Source organism: Scyliorhinus torazame, chromosome 20 (genome assembly GCF_047496885.1).
Source record: "Scyliorhinus torazame isolate Kashiwa2021f chromosome 20, sScyTor2.1, whole genome shotgun sequence".
Classification (NCBI taxonomy): domain Eukaryota; kingdom Metazoa; phylum Chordata; class Chondrichthyes; order Carcharhiniformes; family Scyliorhinidae; genus Scyliorhinus; species Scyliorhinus torazame.
This window is the reverse complement of record NC_092726.1, coordinates 69,501,175-69,513,692: the sequence shown is the minus strand read 5'-3', so window position 1 is coordinate 69,513,692 and position 12,518 is coordinate 69,501,175.

Below are 12,518 nucleotides of genomic sequence, written 5' to 3'. Positions count from 1 at the left end.
TTCTATCACAATGTCCCCATCCACCTGGATGGTCTCTGCATGCGAGCTGGGCATTCTGTCACAATGTCCCCATCCACCTGGGTGGTCTCTGCATGCGAGCTGGGCATTCTGTCACACTGTCCCCATCCACCTGGGTGATCCCTGCATGAGAGCTGGCCATTCTATCACACTCTCCCCATCCACCTGGGTGATCCCTGCATGCGAGCTGGTCATTCTATCACAATGTCCCCATCAACCTGGGGGATCACTGCATGCGAGCTGGCCATTCTATCACACTGTCCTCACCCACCTGGGTGATCCCTGCATGCGAGCTGGTCATTCTATCACACTGTCCACATCCACCTGGGTGATCCCTGCATGCGAGCTGGTCATTCTATCACACTGTCCACATCCACCTGGGTAATCCCTACATGCGAGCTGGTCATTCTATCACACTATCCACCATCCACCTGGCTGAACCCTGCATGCGAGCTGGCCATTCTATCACAATGTCCCCATCCACCTGGGTGAACTCTCCTTGCGAGCTGGCCATTCAATCACACTGTCCCCATCCACCTGGGTGATGCCTGCATGCGAGTTGGCCATTCTATCACACTTTCCCCATCCACCTGGGTGATCCCTGCGTGCGAGTTGGTCATTATATCACACTATCACATTCCACCTGGGTGATCTCTCCATGCGAGCTGGCCATTCTATCAAACTGTCCCCATCCACCTGGGTGATCCCTGCATGCGTGCTGGCCATTCTATTACACTGACCCCATCCACCTGGGTGATCCCATCATGCGAGTTGGTCATTCTATCACACTATCTCCATCCACCTTGGTGATCTCTCCATGCGAGCTGGCCATTCTGTCACACTGTCCCCATTCACCAGGGTGATCCCTGCATGCGACCTGGCCATTCTATCACACTATGCCTCCCACCTGGGTGATCCCTGCATGCGAGCTGGCCATTCTATCACACTCTCCCCATCCACCTGGGTGATCCCTGCATGCGAGCTGGTCATTCTATCACAATGGCCCCATCCACCTGGGGGATCACTGCATGCGAGCTGGCCATTCTATCACACTGTCCTCAACCACCTGGGTGATCCCTGCATGCGAACTGGTCATTCTATCACACTGTCCACATCCACCTGGGTGATCCCTGCATGCGACTGGTCATTCTATCACACTATGCACCATCCACCTGGCTGAGCCCTGCATGCGAGATGGCCATTCTATCACACTGTCACCATCCACCTGGGTGATCACTGCATGCGAGCTGGCCATTCTATCACAATGTCCCCATCCACCTGGATGGTCTCTGCATGCGAGCTGGGCATTCTGGCACAATGTCCCCATCCACCTGGGTGGTCTCTGCATGCGAGCTGGGCATTCTGTCACACTGTCCCCATCCACCTGGGTGATCCCTGCATGAGAGCTGGCCATTCTATCACACTCTTCCCATCCATCTGGGTGATCCCTGCATGCGAGCTGGTCATTCTATCACAATTACCCATCAACCTGGGGGATCACTGCATGCGAGCTGGCCATTCTATCACACTGTCCTCACCCACCTGGGTGACCCCTGCATGCGAGCTGGTTATTCTATCACACTGTCCACATCCACCTGGGTAATCCCTACATGCGAGCTGGTCATTCTATCACACTATCCACCATCCACCTGGCTGAACCCTGCATGCGAGCTGGCCATTCTATCACAATGTCCCCATCCACCTGGGTGAACTCTCCTTGCGAGCTGGCCATTCAATCACACTGTCCCCATCCACCTGGGTGATGCCTGCATGCGAGCTGGCCATTCTATCACACTTTCCCCATCCAACTGGGTGATCCCTGCGTGCGAGTTGGTCATTATATCACACTATCACATTCCACCTGGGTGATCTCTCCATGCGAGCTGGCCATTCTATCACACTGTCCCCATCCACCTGGGTGATGCCTGCATGCGAGCTGGCCATTCTATCACACTTTCCCCATCCACCTGGGTGATCCCTGCGTGCGAGTTGGTCATTCTATCACACTCTCCCCATCCACCTTGGTGATCTCTCCATGCGAGCTGGCCATTCTGTCACACTGTCCCCATTCACCAGGGTGATCCCTGCATGCGACCTGGCCATTCTATCACACTGTGCCTCCCACCTGGGTGATCCCTGCATGCGACTGGTCATTCTATCACACTATCCACCATCCACCTGGCTGAGCCCTGCATGCGAGATGACCATTCTATCACACTGTCACCATCCACCTGGGTGATCACTGCATGCGAGCTGGCCATTCTATCACAATGTCCCCATCCACCTGGTTGGTCTCTGCATGCGAGCTGGGCAATCTGTCACACTGTCCCCATCCCCCTGGGTGATCACTGCATGCGAGCTGGCCATTCTATCACACTGTCCTCAACCACCTGGGTGATCCCTGCATGCGAACTGGTCATTCTATCACACTGTCCACATCCACCTGGGTGATCCCTGCATGCGACTGGTCATTCTATCACACTATGCACCATCCACCTGGCTGAGCCCTGCATGCGAGATGGCCATTCTATCACACTGTCACCATCCACCTGGGTGATCACTGCATGCGAGCTGGCCATTCTATCACAATGTCCCCATCCACCTGGATGGTCTCTGCATGCGAGCTGGGCATTCTGGCACAATGTCCCCATCCACCTGGGTGGTCTCTGCATGCGAGCTGGGCATTCTGTCACACTGTCCCCATCCACCTGGGTGATCCCTGCATGAGAGCTGGCCATTCTATCACACTCTTCCCATCCACCTGGGTGATCCCTGCATGCGAGCTGGTCATTCTATCACAATTACCCATCAACCTGGGGGATCACTGCATGCGAGCTGGCCATTCTATCACACTGTCCTCACCCACCTGGGTGACCCCTGCATGCGAGCTCGTTATTCTATCACACTGTCCACATCCACCTGGGTAATCCCTACATGCGAGCTGGTCATTCTATCACACTATCCACCATCCACCTGGCTGAACCCTGCATGCGAGCTGGCCATTCTATCACAATGTCCCCATCCACCTGGGTGAACTCTCCTTGCGAGCTGGCCATTCAATCACACTGTCCCCATCCACCTGGGTGATGCCTGCATGCGAGCTGGCCATTCTATCACACTTTCCCCATCCAACTGGGTGATCCCTGCGTGCGAGTTGGTCATTATATCACACTATCACATTCCACCTGGGTGATCTCTCCATGCGAGCTGGCCATTCTATCACACTGTCCCCATCCACCTGGGTGATGCCTGCATGCGAGCTGGCCATTCTATCACACTTTCCCCATCCACCTGGGTGATCCCTGCGTGCGAGTTGGTCATTCTATCACACTCTCCCCATCCACCTTGGTGATCTCTCCATGCGAGCTGGCCATTCTGTCACACTGTCCCCATTCACCAGGGTGATCCCTGCATGCGACCTGGCCATTCTATCACACTGTGCCTCCCACCTGGGTGATCCCTGCATGCGACTGGTCATTCTATCACACTATCCACCATCCACCTGGCTGAGCCCTGCATGCGAGATGACCATTCTATCACACTGTCACCATCCACCTGGGTGATCACTGCATGCGAGCTGGCCATTCTATCACAATGTCCCCATCCACCTGGTTGGTCTCTGCATGCGAGCTGGGCAATCTGTCACACTGTCCCCATCCCCCTGGGTGATCCCTGCATGCGAGCTGGTCATTCTATCACACTGACCCAATCCACCTGGGTGATCCCTGCATGAGAGCTGGCCATTCAATCACACTGTCCTCACCCACCTGGGTGATCCCTGCATGCGATCTGGTCATTCTATCACACTGTCCACATCCACCTGGGTGATCCCTGCATGCGAGCTGGTCATTCTATCACACTGTCCACATCCACCTGGGTGATCCCTGCATGCGAGCTGGCCATTCTATCACACTATCCACCATCCACCTGGCTGAACCCTGCATGATAGCTGGCCATTCTATCACACTGTCTCCACCCACCTGGGTGATCACTGCATGCGAGCTGGCCATTCTATCACTGTCCTCAGCCACCTGGGTGATCCCTGCATGCGAGCTGGTCATTCTATCACACTGTCCCCATCCACCAGGCAGATACCTGCATGCTAGCTGGCCATTCTATCACACTGTCTCCATCCACCTGGGTGATCCATGCATGCGAGATGGCCATTCTATCACACTGTCCCTATCCACCTGGGTGATCTCTCCATGCGAGCGAGCCATTCTATCACACTGTCCCCATCCACCTGGGTGATCCCTGCATGCGAGCTAGCCATTCTATCACACTGCCCCCATCCACCTGGGTGATCCCTGCATGCGAGCTAGCCATTCTATCACACTGCCACCATTCCACCTGGGTGATCCCTGCATGCGAGCTGGCCATTCTCTCACACTGTCCCCATCTACCTGGGTGATCCCTGAATGCCAGCTGGCCATTCTCTCACACTGTCTCCATCCACCTGGGTGATCGCTGCATGCGAGCTGGCCATTCTCTCACACTGTCTCCATCCACCTGGGTGATCTCTCCATGCGAGCTGGCCATTCTGTCAGACTGTCCCCATCCACCAGGGTGATCCCTGTATGCGAGCTGGCCATTCTATCACACTGTCCCCATCCATCTGGGTGATCCCTGCATGCGAGGTGGCCATTCTGTCACACTGCCCCCATCCACCAGGGAGATCCCTGCATGCGAGCTGGCCAATCTATCACACTTTCCCATCCACCTGGGTTATCCCTACATGCGAGCTGGCCATTTTGTCACACTGTCCCCATCCCCCAGGGTGAACCCTGTATGCGATCTGACAATTCTGTCACACTGTCCCCATCCATCTTTGTGATCCCTGCATGCGAGCTGGCAATTCTATCACACTGTCCCCATCCACCTGGGTGACCTCTCCATGCGAACTGGCCATTCTATCACAATGTCCCCATCCACCTGGGTGATCCCTGCATGCGAGCTGGTAGTTCTATCACACTATCCCCATCCACCTGGGTGATCCCTGCATGCGAGCTGGCCATTCTATCACACTGTCTCCATCCAACTGGGTGATCCCTGCATGCGAGCTGGACATTCTGTCACACTGTCCCCATCGACCTGGGTGATCCCTGCATGTGAGCTGGCCATTCTGTCACAATGTCCCCATCCACGTGGGTGATCTCTCCATGCTAGCTGGCCATTCTATCACACTGTCACCATCCAACTGGGGGATCCCTGCATGCGAGCTGGCCATTCTATCACACTGTCCCCATCCACCTGGGTGGTCCCTGCATGTGAGCTGGACATTCTATCACTCTGTCCCCATCCACCTGGGTGGTCCCTGCATGTGAGCTGGACATTCTATCACACTGTCACCATCCAACTGGGGGATCCCTGCATGCGAGCTGGCCATTCTATCACACTGTCCCCATCCAATTGGGTGATCCCTGCATACGAGCTGGACATTCTATCACTCTGTCCCCATCCACCTGGGTGGTCCCTACATGTGAGCTGGCCATTCTATCACACTGTCCCCATCCACCTGGGCGATCCCTGCATGCGAGCTGGCCATTCAATCACACTGTCCCCATCCACCTAGGTGATCTCTCCATGCGAGCTGGCCATTCTATCACACTGACCCATCCACCTGGGAGACCCCTGTCTGCGAGCTGGCCATTCTGTCACACTGTCCTCATCCACCTGGCTGATCCCTGCATGTGAGCTGGCCATTCTATCACACTGTCCCCATCCACCTGGGTGATCAGTCCAAGCGAGCTGGCCATTCTGTCACACTGTCCCCATCCATCTGGGGGATCCCTGCATGAGAGCTGATCATTCTATCACACTGTCCCCATTCACCTGGGTGATCCCTGCATGCGAGCTGGCCATTCTATCACACTCTCCCCATCCACCTGGGTGATCCCTGCATGCGAGCTTGTCATTCTATCACAATGTCCCCATCCACCTGGGGAATCACTGCATGCGAGCTGGTCATTCTATCACACTGACTTCACCCACCTGGGTGATCCCTGCATGCGAGCTGGTCATTCTATCACACTGTCCCCATCCACCTGGGTGATCCCTTCATGCGAGCTGGCCATTCTATCACACTCTCCCTATCCACCTGGGTGATCCCTGCATGCGAGCTGGCCATTCTATCACAATGTCCCCATCCACCTAGGTGGTCTCTGCATACGAGCTGGGCATTCTGTCACACTGACCCCATCCACCTGTGTGATTCCTGCATGCGAGCTGGTCATTCTATCACACTGTCCCAATCCACCTGGGTGATCCCTGCATGAGAGCTGGCCATTCTATCACACTCTCCCCATCCACCTGGGTGATCCCTGCATGCGAGCTGGTCATTCTCTCACAATGTCCCCATCAACCTGGGGGATCACTGCATGCGAGCTGGCCATTCTATCACACTGTCCCCACCCACGTGCGTGATCCCTGCATGCGAGCTGGTCATTCTATCACACTGTCCACATCCACCTGGGTAATCCCTACATGCGAGCTGGTCATTCTATCACACTATCCACCATCCACCTGGCTGAACCCTGCATGCGAGCTGCCCATTCTATCACAATGTCCCCATCCACCTGGGTGAACTCTCCTTGCGAGCTGGCCATTCAATCACACTGTCCCCATCCACCTGGGTGATGCCTGCATGCGAGCTGGCCATTCTATCACACTTTCCCCATCCACCTGGGTGATCCCTGCGTGCGAGTTGGTCATTATATCACACTATCTCATTCCATCTGGGTGATCTCTCCATGCGAGCTGGCCATTCTATCACACTGTCCCCATCCACCTGGGTGATCCCTGCATGCGTGCTGTCCATTCTATTACACCGACCCCAGCCACCTGGGTGATCCCATCATGCGAGTTGGTCATTCTATCACACTATCCCCATCCACCTTGGTGATCTCTCCATGCGAGCTGTCCATTCTGTCACAGTGTCCCCATCCACCAGGGTGATCCCTGCATGCGACCTGGCCATTCTATCACAATGTCCCCATCCACCTGGGGGATCACTGCATGCGAGCTGGCCATTCTATCACACTCTCCCCATCCACCTGGGTGATCCCTGCATGCGAGCTGGTCATTCTATCACAATGTCCCCATCCACCTGGGGGATCACTGCGTGCGAGCTGGCCATTCTATCACACTGTCCTCAACACCTGGGTGATCCCTGCATGCGAACTGGTCATTCTATCACACTGTCCACTTCCACCTGGGTGATCCCTGCATGCGACTGGTCATTCTATCACACTATCCACCATCCACATGGCTGAGCCCTGCATGCGATATGGCCATTCTATCACACTGTCACCATCCACCTGGGTGATCACTGCATGCGAGCTGGCCATTCTATCACAATGTCCCCATCCACCTGGATGGTCTCTGCATGCGAGCTGGGCATTCTGTCACACTGTCCCCATCCACCTGGGTGATCCCTGCATGCGAGCTGCATTCTATCACACTGTCCCAATCCACCTGGGTGATCCCTGCATGAGAGCTGGCCATTCTATCACACTCTCCCCATCCATCTGGGTGAGCCCTGCATGCGAGGTGGTCATTCTATCACAATGTCCCCATCAACCTGGGGGATCACTGCATGCGAGCTGGCCATTCTATCACACTGTCCTCACCCACCTGGATGATCCCTGCATGCGAGCTGGTCATTCTATCACACTGTCCACATCCACCTGGGTGATCCCTGCATGCGAGCTGCATTCTATCACACTGTCCCAATCCACCTGGGTGATCCCTGCATGAGAGCTGGCCATTCTATCACACTCTCCCCATCCATCTGGGTGAGCCCTGCATGCGAGGTGGTCATTCTATCACAATGTCCCCATCAACCTGGGGGATCACTGCATGCGAGCTGGCCATTCTATCACACTGTCCTCACCCACCTGGATGATCCCTGCATGCGAGCTGGTCATTCTATCACACTGTCCACATCCACCTGGGTGATCCCTGCATGCGAGCTGGCCATTCTATCACACTCTCCCCATCCACCTGTGTGATCCCTGCATGCGAGCTGGTCATTCTATCGCAATGTCCCCATCCACCTGGGGGATCACTGCATGCGAGCTGGCAATTCTATCACACTCTCCTCATCCACCTGGGTGATTCCTGCATGCGAGCTGGTCATTCTATCACAATGTCCCCATCCACCTGGGGGATCACTGCATGCGAGCTGGTCATTCTATCACACTGTCCACATCCACCTGGGTGATCCCTGCATGCGACTGGTCATTCTATCACACTATCCACCATCCACATGGCTGAGCCCTGCATGCGATATGGCCATACTATCACACTGTCACCATCCACCTGGGTGATCACTGCATGCGAGCTGGCCATTCTATCACAATTTCCCCATCCACCTGGATGGTCTCTACATGCGAGCTGGGCATTCTGTCACACTGTCCCCATCTACCTGGGTGATCCTTGCATGCGAGCTGGTCATTCTATCACACTGTCCCAATCCACCTGGGTGATCCCTGCATGAGAGCTGGCCATTCTATCACACTCTCCCCATCCACCTGGGTGATCCCTGCATGCGAGGTGGTCATTCTATCACAATGTCCCCATCAATCTGGGGGATCACTGCATGCGAGCTGGCCATTCTATCACACTGTCCTCACCCACCTGGATGATCCCTGCATGCGAGCTATCATTCTATCACACTGTCCACATCCACCTGGGTGATCCCTGCATGCGAGCTGGCCATTCTATCACACTGTCCCCATCCACCTGGGTGATCCCTGCATGCGAGCTAGCCATTCTATCACACTGCCCCCATCTACCTGGGTGATCCCTGCATGCCAGCTGGCCATTCTCTCACACTGTCTCCATCCACCTGGGTGATCCCTGCATGCGAGCTGGCCATTCTCTCACACTGTCTCCATCCACCTGGGTGATCTCTCCATGCGAGCTGGCCATTCTGTCAGACTGTCCCCATCCACCAGGGTGATCCCTGTATGCGAGCTGGCCATTCTATCACACTGTCCCCATCCATCTGGGTGATCCCTGCATGCGAGGTGGCCATTCTGTCACACTGCCCCCATCCACCAGGGAGATCCCTGCATGCGAGCTGGCCAATCTATCACACTTTCCCATCCACCTGGGTTATCCCTACATGCGAGCTGGCCATTCTGTCACACTATCCCCATCCACCTGAGGGATCCCTGGATGCGAGCTGGCCATTCTATCACACTGTCCCCATCCCCCAGGGTGAACCCTGTATGCGATCTGACAATTCTGTCACACTGTCCCCATCCATCTTTGTGATCCCTGCATGCGAGCTGGCCATTCTATCACACTGTCCCCATCCACCTGGGTGATTTCTCCATGCGAGCTGGCCATTCTATCACACTGTCCCCATCCACCAGGTGATCCCTGCATGAGAGCTGGCCATTGTGTCACACTGTACCCATCCATCTGGGTGATCCCTGCATCCGAGCTGGTCACTCTATCACACTATCCCCATCCACCTGGGTGATCCCTGCATGCGAGCTGGCCATTCTATCACACTCTCCCCATCCACCTGGGTGATCCCTGCATGCGAGCTAGTCATTCTATCACAATGTCCCCATCCACCTGGGGAATCACTGCATGCGAGCTGGTCATTCTATCACACTGACTTCACCCACCTGGGTGATCCCTGCATGCGAGCTGGTCATTCTATCACACTGTCCCCATCCACCTGGGTGATCCCTTCATGCGAGCTGGCCATTCTATCACACTCTCCCTATCCACCTGGGTGATCCCTGCATGCGAGCTGGCCATTCTATCACAATGTCCCCATCCACCTAGGTGGTCTCTGCATACGAGCTGGGCATTCTGTCACACTGACCCCATCCACCTGTGTGATTCCTGCATGCGAGCTGGTCATTCTATCACACTGTCCCAATCCACCTGGGTGATCCCTGCATGAGAGCTGGCCATTCTATCACACTCTCCCCATCCACCTGGGTGATCCCTGCATGCGAGCTGGTCATTCTCTCACAATGTCCCCATCAACCTGGGGGATCACTGCATGCGAGCTGGCCATTCTATCACACTGTCCCCACCCACGTGCGTGATCCCTGCATGCGAGCTGGTCATTCTATCACACTGTCCACATCCACCTGGGTAATCCCTACATGCGAGCTGGTCATTCTATCACACTATCCACCATCCACCTGGCTGAACCCTGCATGCGAGCTGCCCATTCTATCACAATGTCCCCATCCACCTGGGTGAACTCTCCTTGCGAGCTGGCCATTCAATCACACTGTCCCCATCCACCTGGGTGATGCCTGCATGCGAGCTGGCCATTCTATCACACTTTCCCCATCCACCTGGGTGATCCCTGCGTGCGAGTTGGTCATTATATCACACTATCTCATTCCATCTGGGTGATCTCTCCATGCGAGCTGGCCATTCTATCACACTGTCCCCATCCACCTGGGTGATCCCTGCATGCGTGCTGGCCATTCTATTACACCGACCCCAGCCACCTGGGTGATCCCATCATGCGAGTTGGTCATTCTATCACACTATCCCCATCCACCTTGGTGATCTCTCCATGCGAGCTGTCCATTCTGTCACAGTGTCCCCATCCACCAGGGTGATCCCTGCATGCGACCTGGCCATTCTATCACAATGTCCCCATCCACCTGGGGGATCACTGCATGCGAGCTGGCCATTCTATCACACTCTCCCCATCCACCTGGGTGATCCCTGCATGCGAGCTGGTCATTCTATCACAATGTCCCCATCCACCTGGGGGATCACTGCATGCGAGCTGGCCATTCTATCACACTGTCCTCAACACCTGGGTGATCCCTGCATGCGAACTGGTCATTCTATCACACTGTCCACTTCCACCTGGGTGATCCCTGCATGCGACTGGTCATTCTATCACACTATCCACCATCCACATGGCTGAGCCCTGCATGCGATATGGCCATTCTATCACACTGTCACCATCCACCTGGGTGATCACTGCATGCGAGCTGGCCATTCTATCACAATGTCCCCATCCACCTGGATGGTCTCTGCATGCGAGCTGGGCATTCTGTCACACTGTCCCCATCCACCTGGGTGATCCCTGCATGCGAGCTGCATTCCATCACACTGTCCCAATCCACCTGGGTGATCCCTGCATGAGAGCTGGCCATTCTATCACACTCTCCCCATCCATCTGGGTGAGCCCTGCATGCGAGGTGGTCATTCTATCACAATGTCCCCATCAACCTGGGGGATCACTGCATGCGAGCTGGCCATTCTATCACACTGTCCTCACCCACCTGGATGATCCCTGCATGCGAGCTGGTCATTCTATCACACTGTCCACATCCACCTGGGTGATCCCTGCATGCGAGCTGCATTCTATCACACTGTCCCAATCCACCTGGGTGATCCCTGCATGAGAGCTGGCCATTCTATCACACTCTCCCCATCCATCTGGGTGAGCCCTGCATGCGAGGTGGTCATTCTATCACAATGTCCCCATCAACCTGGGGGATCACTGCATGCGAGCTGGCCATTCTATCACACTGTCCTCACCCACCTGGATGATCCCTGCATGCGAGCTGGTCATTCTATCACACTGTCCACATCCACCTGGGTGATCCCTGCATGCGAGCTGGCCATTCTATCACACTCTCCCCATCCACCTGTGTGATCCCTGCATGCGAGCTGGTCATTCTATCGCAATGTCCCCATCCACCTGGGGGATCACTGCATGCGAGCTGGCAATTCTATCACACTCTCCTCATCCACCTGGGTGATTCCTGCATGCGAGCTGGTCATTCTATCACAATGTCCCCATCCACCTGGGGGATCACTGCATGCGAGCTGGTCATTCTATCACACTGTCCACATCCACCTGGGTGATCCCTGCATGCGACTGGTCATTCTATCACACTATCCACCATCCACATGGCTGAGCCCTGCATGCGATATGGCCATACTATCACACTGTCACCATCCACCTGGGTGATCACTGCATGCGAGCTGGCCATTCTATCACAATTTCCCCATCCACCTGGATGGTCTCTACATGCGAGCTGGGCATTCTGTCACACTGTCCCCATCCCCCAGGGTGAACCCTGTATGCGATCTGACAATTCTGTCACACTGTCCCCATCCATCTTTGTGATCCCTGCATGCGAGCTGGCCATTCTATCACACTGTCCCCATCCACCTGGGTGATTTCTCCATGCGAGCTGGCCATTCTATCACACTGTCCCCATCCACCAGGTGATCCCTGCATGAGAGCTGGCCATTGTGTCACACTGTACCCATCCATCTGGGTGATCCCTGCATCCGAGCTGGTCACTCTATCACACTATCCCCATCCACCTGGGTGATACCTGCATGCGAGCTGGCCATTCTATCACACTACCCCCCTCCACATGGGTGACCTCTCCATGCGAACTGGCCATTCTATCACAATGTCCCCATCCACCTGGGTGATCCCTGCATGCGAGCTGGCCATTCTATCACACTGTCTCCATCCACCT